The sequence below is a fragment of the Sitophilus oryzae genome, unplaced genomic scaffold, assembly GCF_002938485.1.
Source record: "Sitophilus oryzae breed Bouriz unplaced genomic scaffold, Soryzae_2.0 scaffold_1900_pilon_pilon, whole genome shotgun sequence".
NCBI classification, from domain to species: domain Eukaryota; kingdom Metazoa; phylum Arthropoda; class Insecta; order Coleoptera; family Curculionidae; genus Sitophilus; species Sitophilus oryzae.
In genome coordinates this window covers 87,752-99,505 of record NW_022146614.1, presented here as the reverse complement: position 1 = coordinate 99,505, position 11,754 = coordinate 87,752, and positions in this window count along the sequence as shown.

Here is an 11,754-nt window from a genome sequence, read left to right as displayed (position 1 = left end):
TTTGGAACATGGATGAAACCGGCGTCACAACCGTGCAAAACAGGTTGGTTCTATAGTCGCAGCAGAGAGAGGAACGCTCGTTACCATGGCTAGTGCAGTGTCAGCAATAGGCAATTTCAATCCTCCTCTTCTTATTTTTCCACGCGTCCATTTCAAACCCCATTTTCTAAATTCGGGTCCACCTGGTTCTGTGAACACTCCTTGCGATGGCTGGATTTTGAATAACCTTGGGAAAACTATGACCATCTATGATATACCTGGAATAGTTGCTTATGCTTGTCCACTCGCATTTACTCCTAAAAATATCCAGTCTGGGTTTCGGGTATCATCTTTTCATACAATAGAAACATTTTTTCCGATGATGAATTCCTTGCGAGCTCCATCACTGATAGTTTCGGAAACCAGACTTACAGATCCTGTTTCTGTAATAGACAAGCAAGAACCAACTGATCCTAATCAACCATGCTGCAGTGGTTTAGCAAAAAAGCCTATTAAGAAAATAGTTACTCCGGAGGGACTAAGACCCTATCCAAAAGCATCGGCAAGGAAAACAAATCGAGTAAGCAGACGTAAGCGAAAAAGTGCGATTCTAACTGATACCCCCGTAAAAGGTCAATTAGAAGAAGAGAAAAATAAACAACTGAACAAGAAAGGCAAAAAAAGAAGCTTTGAAAAGAATTGATTTTGATTCCGAAAAAAAATGTAAAAAACCAGAGAATAATCCAAAAAAAGTTGAAAAAGGTTGGGGCCCCCTCTCTTGAGAGTGAAAGTGACGAAGAAGAATGCTTCTGGTTAATATGTCTGGAACCATTTTCCAACAGTGCGCCGAATGAAGACTGGGTGAAATGTAGATCCTGCTCCGGTTGGTCTCATGAAACATGTACTGCTGGAGGAGAAGTGTATACCTGTCACAACTGCGATTGTGACTGACTTTAATAACTGTTTCCTAAACTTTTTCTCAAACTGTTAGTTGGTTTTTGAATAAAAATGTTGTGTTAATATATTTTTCTTAAGATATGATTTTGCAGCTTATTTACCATTAAAAATACACGTGACAACCAACCCCAGGTACTGTGACAACCAACCCAGCATCGGGGCAAGTTGTCTCAGTTTTCACATTTTTTTGAAAAATTAAAAAAATGCATTTTGTATCTTTTTAGAGTGTTATAAATTTTTTATGACAGTCCGAAAGCGTGAAAACAGTTGCTGACGAATAAATTGTTATCAAAATCTTTCCCACTTATTAAAAAAAATATTTTTTGAAAATTGTTATAACTAGCCCCGGTCTCCCCTACCAAATAGTACGTTCTAAAAAATGTTGCAGACTGTAAAACACCGTAAATTGTTGTAGGCAATTCATAATACAATTGGTTGCAATTTTTGGTTGCCTACCTACTGTTTGAGATTAATTTGTTTATTTTTAACGAGGTTGAGTCATAGACAAATAGAAAAATTAAAAGACTGACAGAAGACATACGACGCGCAGGGGAAATGTTCCTGTAGCGGCATTGACGCAAGTGGCGAAATACGTCCATCTAGCTATCTGTGTTTCGACACTAGTCCGTTAGTCTTAGCATATTCAGAAAGACCACCTCATTCTTTTGTTCAAAAAGCGGCACACGGCGTGGTACAAGGCTTGATCATTCTTTAAGAAACTTTTTGATTGTTAATTTTATTTTTGTGCAAACTTAACAGTTGTTTTTTATTAAAAAATAGCAGACAAAGGTAATAAAAGTAATGTCCATGCAGAACTTTTTATTTCACAATCTATTCTTTCTAGAAATTATACCATCCGGAGGGCTGGATGGTATAATTTCTAGAAAGAATAGATTGTGAAATAAAAACGACTCCTATGGAGATTGATCGCTCAACTTAAATATTTAATTATTAAAGTGAAAGTGTGAAAGAGATATCAAGGGCTATTCTTTTAAAATATTATCCGGTCAGCGCAGACCCTGTCGTGAATCAGAAGGTTAGGTTAGGTTAGGAACCAAAAGGTCTGCTAAGTTGGATGTTGGACATAGAATGGAAGGAATATCATGGTCGAGAACAAGGCATAATTCCATGTCCCTTGATGTAGGGAGGTAGGTTTGTTTCTAATAGGCAGTAAAACCAAAAATTCTACAGTGAATCTTCATATTCTAGACTTGTAAAGATAAATAATTCCCGGAGCCATCTCGAAGTATCAAGTCGGAGCGAATCAATTGATACCACGATGAAAAGAAATAATAGCCATCATAAAACTGTAAATACGTATATAACTGTAGTATACTGTGAGAGATTTTTAAAATAAAGTACGCCCCAAAATGTCTTCGATTTTTATTTGTAACTATTATCACCAAGTTCAACAAAAATGCCACAAATCTGATTTAATGCCAGGTTTCACGTTCCTCGGCTCCACTGTGCGCCGCGCCGGATCTCCAGACCTCCATTGCATTTTATAAAAGGCAGTTGTAAGGCACTTTTAATTTAACTTAACATAAATGTAATGACGGTCAATCCTTTTGTTTCATGTGACATGAGGGTGTGGCGGGATGAGAAGCGAATCAGATCTTTCTTCACTACCGCCTGAAATCAAAGAAGTTACACTGTTCTCAGATATAAGTTCTGGCCAAAACAAAAATTCATTTTTACCAGTTATGTTTATGTTAGTTTTAAAATCTAATCCAAATTTGGATCATATAAATCATAAGTTTCTTGTACCCGGCCACACCCACATAGAATGTGATACTGACCATTCCGTTATAGAGAAGACAAGGAAGAAATATTCGTGTTGCATTGAACATCCGCGAGATTGGATGAACAAGATGTTGTCCAGTCTTTGGGCCAGATCGCGGTCTTCCATATTAGATTACATATTGTGTGTATGATTAGGGTTTCATTGAGACGAGAAATCTCGTCTCGAAGGCGATTTCTCGTCTCGTCTTGATCATCGAGACGAGATATTAACAAACTCTCGTCTCGATGTTTTTCAAGTCAATTTCTCGATCTCGATTCGAGATTCTCGAAATTTTGAGAGTCTCGAAAATAAATAACTAATTTATTATTATTAAAAAATATCATGTTATAGAATACAAAAATTATAGGTATGGTATGAACTAAAAGCCATGTGTAACAAAAGAAAAACGCAGACTTTGGTCTCGTCTCGAAATCGAGATGAGACGAGGCGAGAAATCTCGAATTTCGAGAATCTCGTGAAACCCTATGTGCCAATTATTAACTCCCTCAATAGTAGTTTTTAAGAAGTTTTCCCTGTGATCTCATCAATACCTATCGCCTTATTATTTTTAGTATTTTAATGACTTCTCTTACTTAGCTTGGAAGTATCTCGGGTTCTGTCTCCGTGTTATTCTGCCGTCCTGAGGAAAAAGGTCCCAACGATGAAAAAATAGTTTTGAGATATTTGAACTTAGAATTAGATTTTCTTGGTTTTAAGTTTTTAAGTAGGTTCAAAATTTGGATAATAAGATATAAACATTTTATAATATTAAGTTGTGTGTACAAAACTGACAATAGTAAAAGGACTTTGATTTTAAAGCAGATCGGACCATATTTCTTAGTATTATTGACATTTTCAAGAAAAGTAGCAGGTAAGACTCAAAATTAAGGCTGCAGGTTTTTATTAAAAAATAATACGTTATAAATAACAAACAGAATAAAAGTATTTAAATTATTTTATCCTAAAATATTACTAATGTCACACATCAACCAAAACAAAAAAATAAAAAAAAAAAACTTTTAACAAGTAGGTAAATTTCATTGATATAAGATAATGATCGCAAAATTTATTTTTAGTGAAAATATTTGCTAACAAAAAAACGGTGTTTATGAAAAATAATATACAGGATGGTTCAACATTGCTATAAGTATAAAATTACATATTCAGATATTAGTAAATTTTAACTTTTTTTTCGATTTTTGTCCATGGGACGAAGCACTGTGGATCGGTTCGAAACGTCGAGGGCGTCATCCTGTAGCCCGTCCCCAATTACGCCTAAAGCGGCCCTCACACGATCAATAATATTCTCAATATTTTGGATTATTGACAATATTATTGAGCGTTTCAGCGCACATATTGATGTACTTTCAATATATTGATGGATTTTCGGGATCCTGAAAATACTCGACAATATTAAAGGCGGAGCTAGTCGTATTGACAATATATTGATCGTTAGGTCGCATGATTGACAAAATTTGACTAGTGTATTCGTAAACATGGCGGAAGACGGAACATCGCCGTCGTTGTTTTCACCAGTTTTAGATCACAATCATCAGGCTCCCGTTTCTTAACGTACTCTAGAAGATTTAGTTGGCCGAACTTTTTTCTTTTTAGATATCCATTTTTTATATAACGTATTTTCTTAAATTTTTTCCTCTATTTTTTCTCACTGGCTGACACTCACTGCCAAAATGACACGCTTTTTTATCTTTAATTTTTTGGCATAGATTCACGCTTAATATCTGCACAAAACTTAATATTGATATATGTATTGACCGTGTCAGGCCAACTTTCAAATATTGATAAAATATTGACAATAAAAAACGTTGACAATATTATTGATCGTGTGAGGGCCGCTTAACCCTTAAGTACTATCATATTGAAATAGTCGCGCCTATACTAACAGACCGTCTGAGAGACGCATTAAAAAAAATCATATTTTGTTCGTGTCTAACAGATTTTTTGTAAGTGGAGTGAATCATTAGCATTAAAACTACAGGAAAAAAATATCTAATGCTTATATTATGCGAACATGTTTTATATTTTTTAAATAAAAGTACTAATTTTGGATTTTGACATATCTTTGTTTCTCATCGAGATAGAAAAAAAAAAGCGAAAGGAAAATGAAAAAATATATTGATTATTATATTTAACATATAAAAACCTATCTATTAAGCACAAAAAGCAAAGAAAATATAAAGAATAAAAATGACAATGCCTAAAGATGGGCTTGTTCCCTACACACTTTTGCGCATTCCAAACAAATTGTACTCTTCACTTTCTTCGATATTAGTTTACTGATCGTTCACATCCATATTTTCATCATCTATATCAAAACATACACAGCTACATACCATTAGATATTAGTTAAAACCCGTTTTTACCTTCTAATTCGAATTCAAATTATGATCGCTCTCTATGGCAAAATTTTCCCCACATTCGGATTCTTTGTCACTATTTAGCTATTATCGCTGCCAGTCCCTTCAAATCACTTTAGAAGAGTATCCTTGTAATCTTTCTTGCCATACTTTACATGTTTTGAGCTACTAGGTTCTTGATAGGAAGGTAATGTGGCTAGCATTACGCTTCAGCCGCCTATTATTACCTCAGGATTGTGAATCCCAAGTACTCATTTAAGGCTGAGTCGACCTAGGTACCCAACAAAGAGGTAATTTAATACCATACGATCTAAACAACGGCGTCAGCGACGGCTATAAAATGAGACCGCTGTCATTTTATGATTTTTTTTTTTTAATTTTCTTGGGATTTAGGTTCGGAAAACTCTGAGGATTAAGTTTTCATTTGGGTTTTCATATTTTTATTTCATTTTTAAAAGGAAATAACCAAACGTTTCGGCCAACATTACAGCCTTCATCCAGTGTAGCTAGTGTCTATAACAAAATGCCAATTTCAAATTAACTTATCCACAAAAATCTGTTAATTTTTTTTTTTTTGGAAGAGTTTTTAAAAGATATCCTTCAAAAAGTAACTGGTACTACAAATTCATATATTAAAGACTCATGGGATTTCAAAACAAAATTAAAGATGTACAACTTCCGAGCAATTATACATTAATATCTTTAGACGTCGTTTCTCTCTACACAAATATACCAATTAAACTGGCACTAGATATTGTCGAAAAAAGATGGAATGAAATTGAAGAATTTACAGATATTCCTATACAAGATTTTAAACAAGCAGTAGAATTATGTCTTACCTCCACTTATTTTATGTACGAACAACAAGTGTACAAACAAATCGATCGCAATGGGCTCGCCAATCTCAAGCGTTATTGCACAAATGGTTCTAGAAGATCTAGAAGACTCAATAATACCAAATCTTAATTTTTCTATTCCGTTTTATTATTGGTATGTTGATGACGTTATTACTGCAGTACCAAATGATAAATGCAACTCTATACTAACGTCCTTCAATAGTTATAACCATAAACTACAATTCACTATCGAGAAAGAGACAGATAACAAAATCATTTTTCAATCAACTTTCTCGATATGACATTACATCACAGTGATAATAAAGTTTTAACAGAATGGTATACAAAAAATACATGGTCCGGCAGATACTTAAATTTCCACTCTCAACATCACATATCCCAAAAAATCTGTGGTTATTGGCTTGACAGACCGAGCTTTAATCATAGTGATCCTCCATACAGATTAAATGCCTTAAAAAATCAAAGAAGTTTTAATGAAGAATAGCTATCCGGAAAAATTAATAAATGGTATCATAAAATCTAGGAAAAAAAAACTATTAGAAAATCAACAACAAATAAACTCAAATATTAGTAGCAATAAAAACAAAAAAAGGCAACGGATATCTACCACTCCCTATATAAGAACAGTGTCACTGAGAGATTCCAAAATTTACTCAAAAACAATATTTCCGTATGTCACAAAGGGATATAACACGTTAAAAAGCATTTTTAGTCCCCTAAAAGAGTAAAATACCTACTAATAAAAAACTCATATAGTATACCAAATTCCCTGTCAAGACTGCCCAAACGTCTACATTGGTCCAAACAGCACAATATTTAGAAAACCGGTTAAAAGGTCATAAAGTATGACAAAAAAATAAAACTACTCTGACTAAACATGAAAGCACGACAAATCACAAAATGAATTATCAGGAGACCAAAATTTTAGCCACTGAATACAACAAGCATAAAAGAGAATTTTTGGAAATGATCTATATTAAAAAAGAACCTGAATCTATGAATGATAGAACTGACGCTCAAAAAACTTGAATCAAGTGTATTTTAGTTTGTTAAATTAATTTGTTTATTGTTTTCTCCCTGTTTTATATTAAAAAAAATCATGTATATATAAGAGTAATATTTTGGAAACCATAAAAGAATAGTGTTTTTACAGTTTATTGGCCAATGAAATATAAATTAGGTTTAGTGCGATTTCAGCCGTAGTCAATATACATACGTGGATCGTTTTTTTGGTCTTACAGATAATCTTTTAAAAAAAAAATGTCTTGCATCCTCTGACAAGTTGATATTAGTTTTATTAATTATAGTAAGCATTATGCTGTGTGTGTTTGTGAATTTGTTCTATGTAATTTTTTGGATTATGTTCGGCACTGTTTTTGATTTTGGTGAGTGTTGTAAGATTTTATTTTTAACTTTCAATAGCGGGTAAATAAGTATGGAAAAAAAAAATATAATTTTTGTAAATAATTATTGTGTTTATTACATAAACTTTTTCACACTTAGCAACTTGAGGTTTTATACATAAACTACTTGACTCTTAATTTTAACTATGTATTCGTGATTTGTATAAATAATGTGTTTCTCAAAAAAAAAAAAAAAATTAACAGATTTTTTGTGATAAGTTAATTTGAAATTGGCATTTTTGTTATAGACACTAGCTACACTGATGAAGGCTGTAATGTTGGCCAGAGAAACGTTTGGTTATTTCCTTTAAAAATGAAATAAAAATATGAAAACCAAATGAAAACTTAATCAGAGTTTTTCCCGAACCTAAATCCCAAGAAAATAAAAAAAAAACAGAATATTTAATTACAAGGTTCAAGAATAATAAATTTTCCAAGTTTATGATTTTATATGTAAAATTATAGGGGGAATGTCATTGCAACAAGCAATAGTAACCTGACAACAAAGTTCCTACTAGAAGCGTTAATAAAAATATACTGGAAGATTAATAAATGCAACATTTGTGTCGTTTTAAAATAGAACAAAATATACTAAATTCAGTAAGAAATAAAATATATAATTCCTTATAATTCCCTTGATATGTAATTAAATAACTATAACATGCGCCTTCATTTGCAACACCTTCAAAAACTACAAATATAACGATCGTCACAGCACTTGACGTACTCGCGCAAAACGACGAAACCGTTTATTTATGCAACAAGTGTGCTGAGTGCTACTTTTAAATGGGAACGGTCGACTTCTCGACAAATTTTTACTTGTGTAAGTGTTACGAACCGATGGTCGGGTGAAAAACGAGTGAAAGAACGCTGGCAGATCATGGCAAAAATGCACGGCGGCAAGCGGCGCGCAAGCCCGCAATAAATACAAAACGACAAAAATAGTTATTAGCGTTATTGGTGACGACGATAGCAGAACTAACGGGCTCCAGTTATTTGATTTGTAGAACAAAGCGAGCAAGTTACGTTTTCTCCACTTTAATGGGAGTAATGGTTTAATGACACTCACAAACTAATATGCTAGTCAGATAAAATGTTATTTCTAACAAGCCCATCTTTCTAGTCTGTGAAGATGTAGATATGAAAATTGTATGGAAGGGAGTAGTTTAATCACCGCGACCCCCCGACGTAGCATTTGGACGTTATCTAACGTCGGGTATACGTCGCGTTCAATAAACCCGACGTCGGGTACCAACGTCAGTTCGACCGCCTGACGACCCTTATTTGCACCTAAATAGGGGAATACAGATTCGGGTCGCCTCGACGTCAGTATCTGACCTAATGAGAATGTAATTCTACCAATTACCAACACGTCATATTACGTTGGATTTTAGTCACTTAAAATTCGTCGCTAAGCTTACTTACGTTACGTTTGGTTTCATATTCGCTACCAAGAATAGATAAAACCTAGTCAAACTACCTAATTACAAATGGATTCATAATCACTCCTCGAATATAACTATAAAGTGCCTATATAATTTCATATTATAATAATTCTGAATCATTAATCCAGACATCAGTTTTGTCAACGGAAGTCACTTTTTGATATATCTGATTAAAATACTCCGGAAAACAACGAGCGCCTTCAAAATTAGGTAGATTTATGAAATAAAAATATCTATAAAAAGTTACTCGCAAAATATTTTTTTAATTTTTCTAGCTGGTTTAATCATGAAAAACTGTACTGTGGTTCCCCAAACTCAACCTTATCAATATTATTCTACTAGAAATCAGGAAATGTGAATATAAATTTTAAAAACAAAAACGATTTTAAAATGGCTGACAATCGGATACGATGTTAAGAATGGCGGATTTCTGTGTCCGACTTAATATTAACTACCAATATACCAATTTCGACCGGGTCTCCAACATTAGTCGTCTCACACGACCGAAGTCATCAAACCGGACGACCGGCAATCGTATTATGAGCGTATATATAATAATTCAACGTACGCCACGTAACCTCACTTTGCGTATCAGTGATTTGTGGATTTGTGCAACTATATTTTAGTTTTGTTTTCTCTTTAAAACAATGGGCAGCCACTTTTTAAGATAGTATATACAAAATTTAAAAGAATTGGAACCAATTACCTCACATGTGGGAGGAGGATGGGGTTTGCTGGTTTCCTAAGCTAAAAAAATAAAAATTAAAGATGCACCAGTGTAATGCAGCATCTCTTCGGATAAAAAAGCATTTATGAGTGGAGGCAAGACATCACTACTACTATTATTATTTTGCAAAAGCCTCGACCTCTTTCTGTAAAATGTAGATGAATGTCTAAATGCCTTTTTTTAGTGTTTTTAGGCATAAAGTTTGTTTACAAAACTTTTTATTAGGTTATGTTCATGATGTTTATTAGGTCGCAAATGCTACTTAATGGGTTGTATTTACGGACGTAAATAGAGATACGTAAATTAGATTATAAATATGAACATAAAATACAACAAAATATAATTGGACGTTACTTTAGAGATTATCAGTGAGACGTATCCTATTCGGACAACGGGTAGACGTCGGGCTAGTTCAAGTATATGTACGTCGTGCAAGCCAACGTTAGGAACGACGTTGGGGAAATTAATAAAAAATGGTACGTTGTTATTTTGTGCGTCGACAGATCGTTGGATTTACCGACTCGGATCCAAAGACGTCGCTTTTAATAGGGAAAGCGACGTCTGGAATCGTTCACCAGCACCCGACCTAAATTTGCACAAGTCTGACGTCGCTTCAGGTCAGATTTAGTTCGAAGTCAGATAGATGCTACTTGGGCCTTCCGTAGATCTATTGTATCTCCCTTTCTTAAGTTATAATTCATCCATACAGTCTCAGACGGCTTTGACAAAACGAGTATCTGAGACGGTTTTACAGAAGGTTAGTTCTTCATCTCCGATATCAGTATGGCACGAATGGTTGTCGTCTCAGCACACTCAGTGATGAGTTGTTCTGGTGTATCCCTATTTTCCTTACAGAATTTGCATTTGCCGTTGTTTCTTAGCTTCAATCAAATGATAGTGTTGAGGAGACAGTGTCCTGTTAAAAATCGAAGATTGTTCTAACTTAAATCAAGGAAAATTTTTGATTTTTCTCGGTAAAAAATATATATATACAGGAATTGGTCAGAACTGTAATTCGGAAACTTCGGCAGCATATTCTGCACATAAAATAAGTAAAAAAGATCGTATAAATCTATGTCCTAAAATGCTTAGTTTCGAAGATACAGGGTGTTGAATTTTCAATTTTATTTCGATTTTTTCCAAATAATTTCTGAAGTAGCGTCAATATTTGGATTAAAATTGGTTTCTGGGAGTTTTTTGGCATGAGAAATTCGATTTTGATGTCAATATGACTCGTATTTGCAGGGGGCGCCACCTACATGTGTTTTAACTGTTTTGAAGGGTGTTTAATAGTCATTCAGTGTTTTTATTGTTTCCTGTTTTCCTATTTTTATATGTAAAGTTGCCTTTAGTTATTGTACGTGTGGGACGACCTTAAGAGTCTGTTTGTCAAAAAAGATGAAAGAAGATGGCGGAACAATAAAGTTGTCAGTAATACGTCCGCTGTTTTAATACAAGTTTTTAATTGCAATAGTAATACCTCTGAGTAATACTATCAAGAAAGAAAAAGTTCAATCTTCAACAAAGGGTAATAACTTTTCGTCCGTACCTGTATAAAACTGCTAAGTGAAAAAATATACATTTCCGTGATTTTTTACGTAAAAAATATATCTTTGTAAAAATCGCAACGAGCAACCATTCTCAAGATATTTATAACGGAAATAATCAATACATGTCATTACTGACTAAAAATAAACCTGTTGAGCAGATAGTTATTTGATTGAAATGATAAATTTGGGAACTTTTTATTTTTTATAATTAATTATAAATTTTCCTTCGAGCAAATGATGATAAAACAGTTTCTGTTGAACCTTTGGCCCAAAAATGTTTCAAATTTATGATTTCAGTCTAATAACTATTTAGTTTAATGTTTAATTTATGTCATTGATGACAGGTATTGATAATTCCGATTCCGAATATCTCGAGAGCCATATTATTCGTAGCGATTTTTACCAAGATACCTTTTTTACATAAAAAACGTCGCAAATGTATATTTTTTTAATTAATAGTTTTATACAGGTACGGACGAAAAGTTATTACTCTTCAAACCAGTTAAAAAAAATGTAGGTGGAACACTCTACAAGTAAGAATCATATTGACATCAAAATCAAATTTCTCATGTCAAAAAACTCCCACACACCAATTTTCATCCAAATATTGACGTTACTTGGAACTATAAGAAATACACTATAAGAAACTATTTGGAAAAAATTGAAATAAAATTG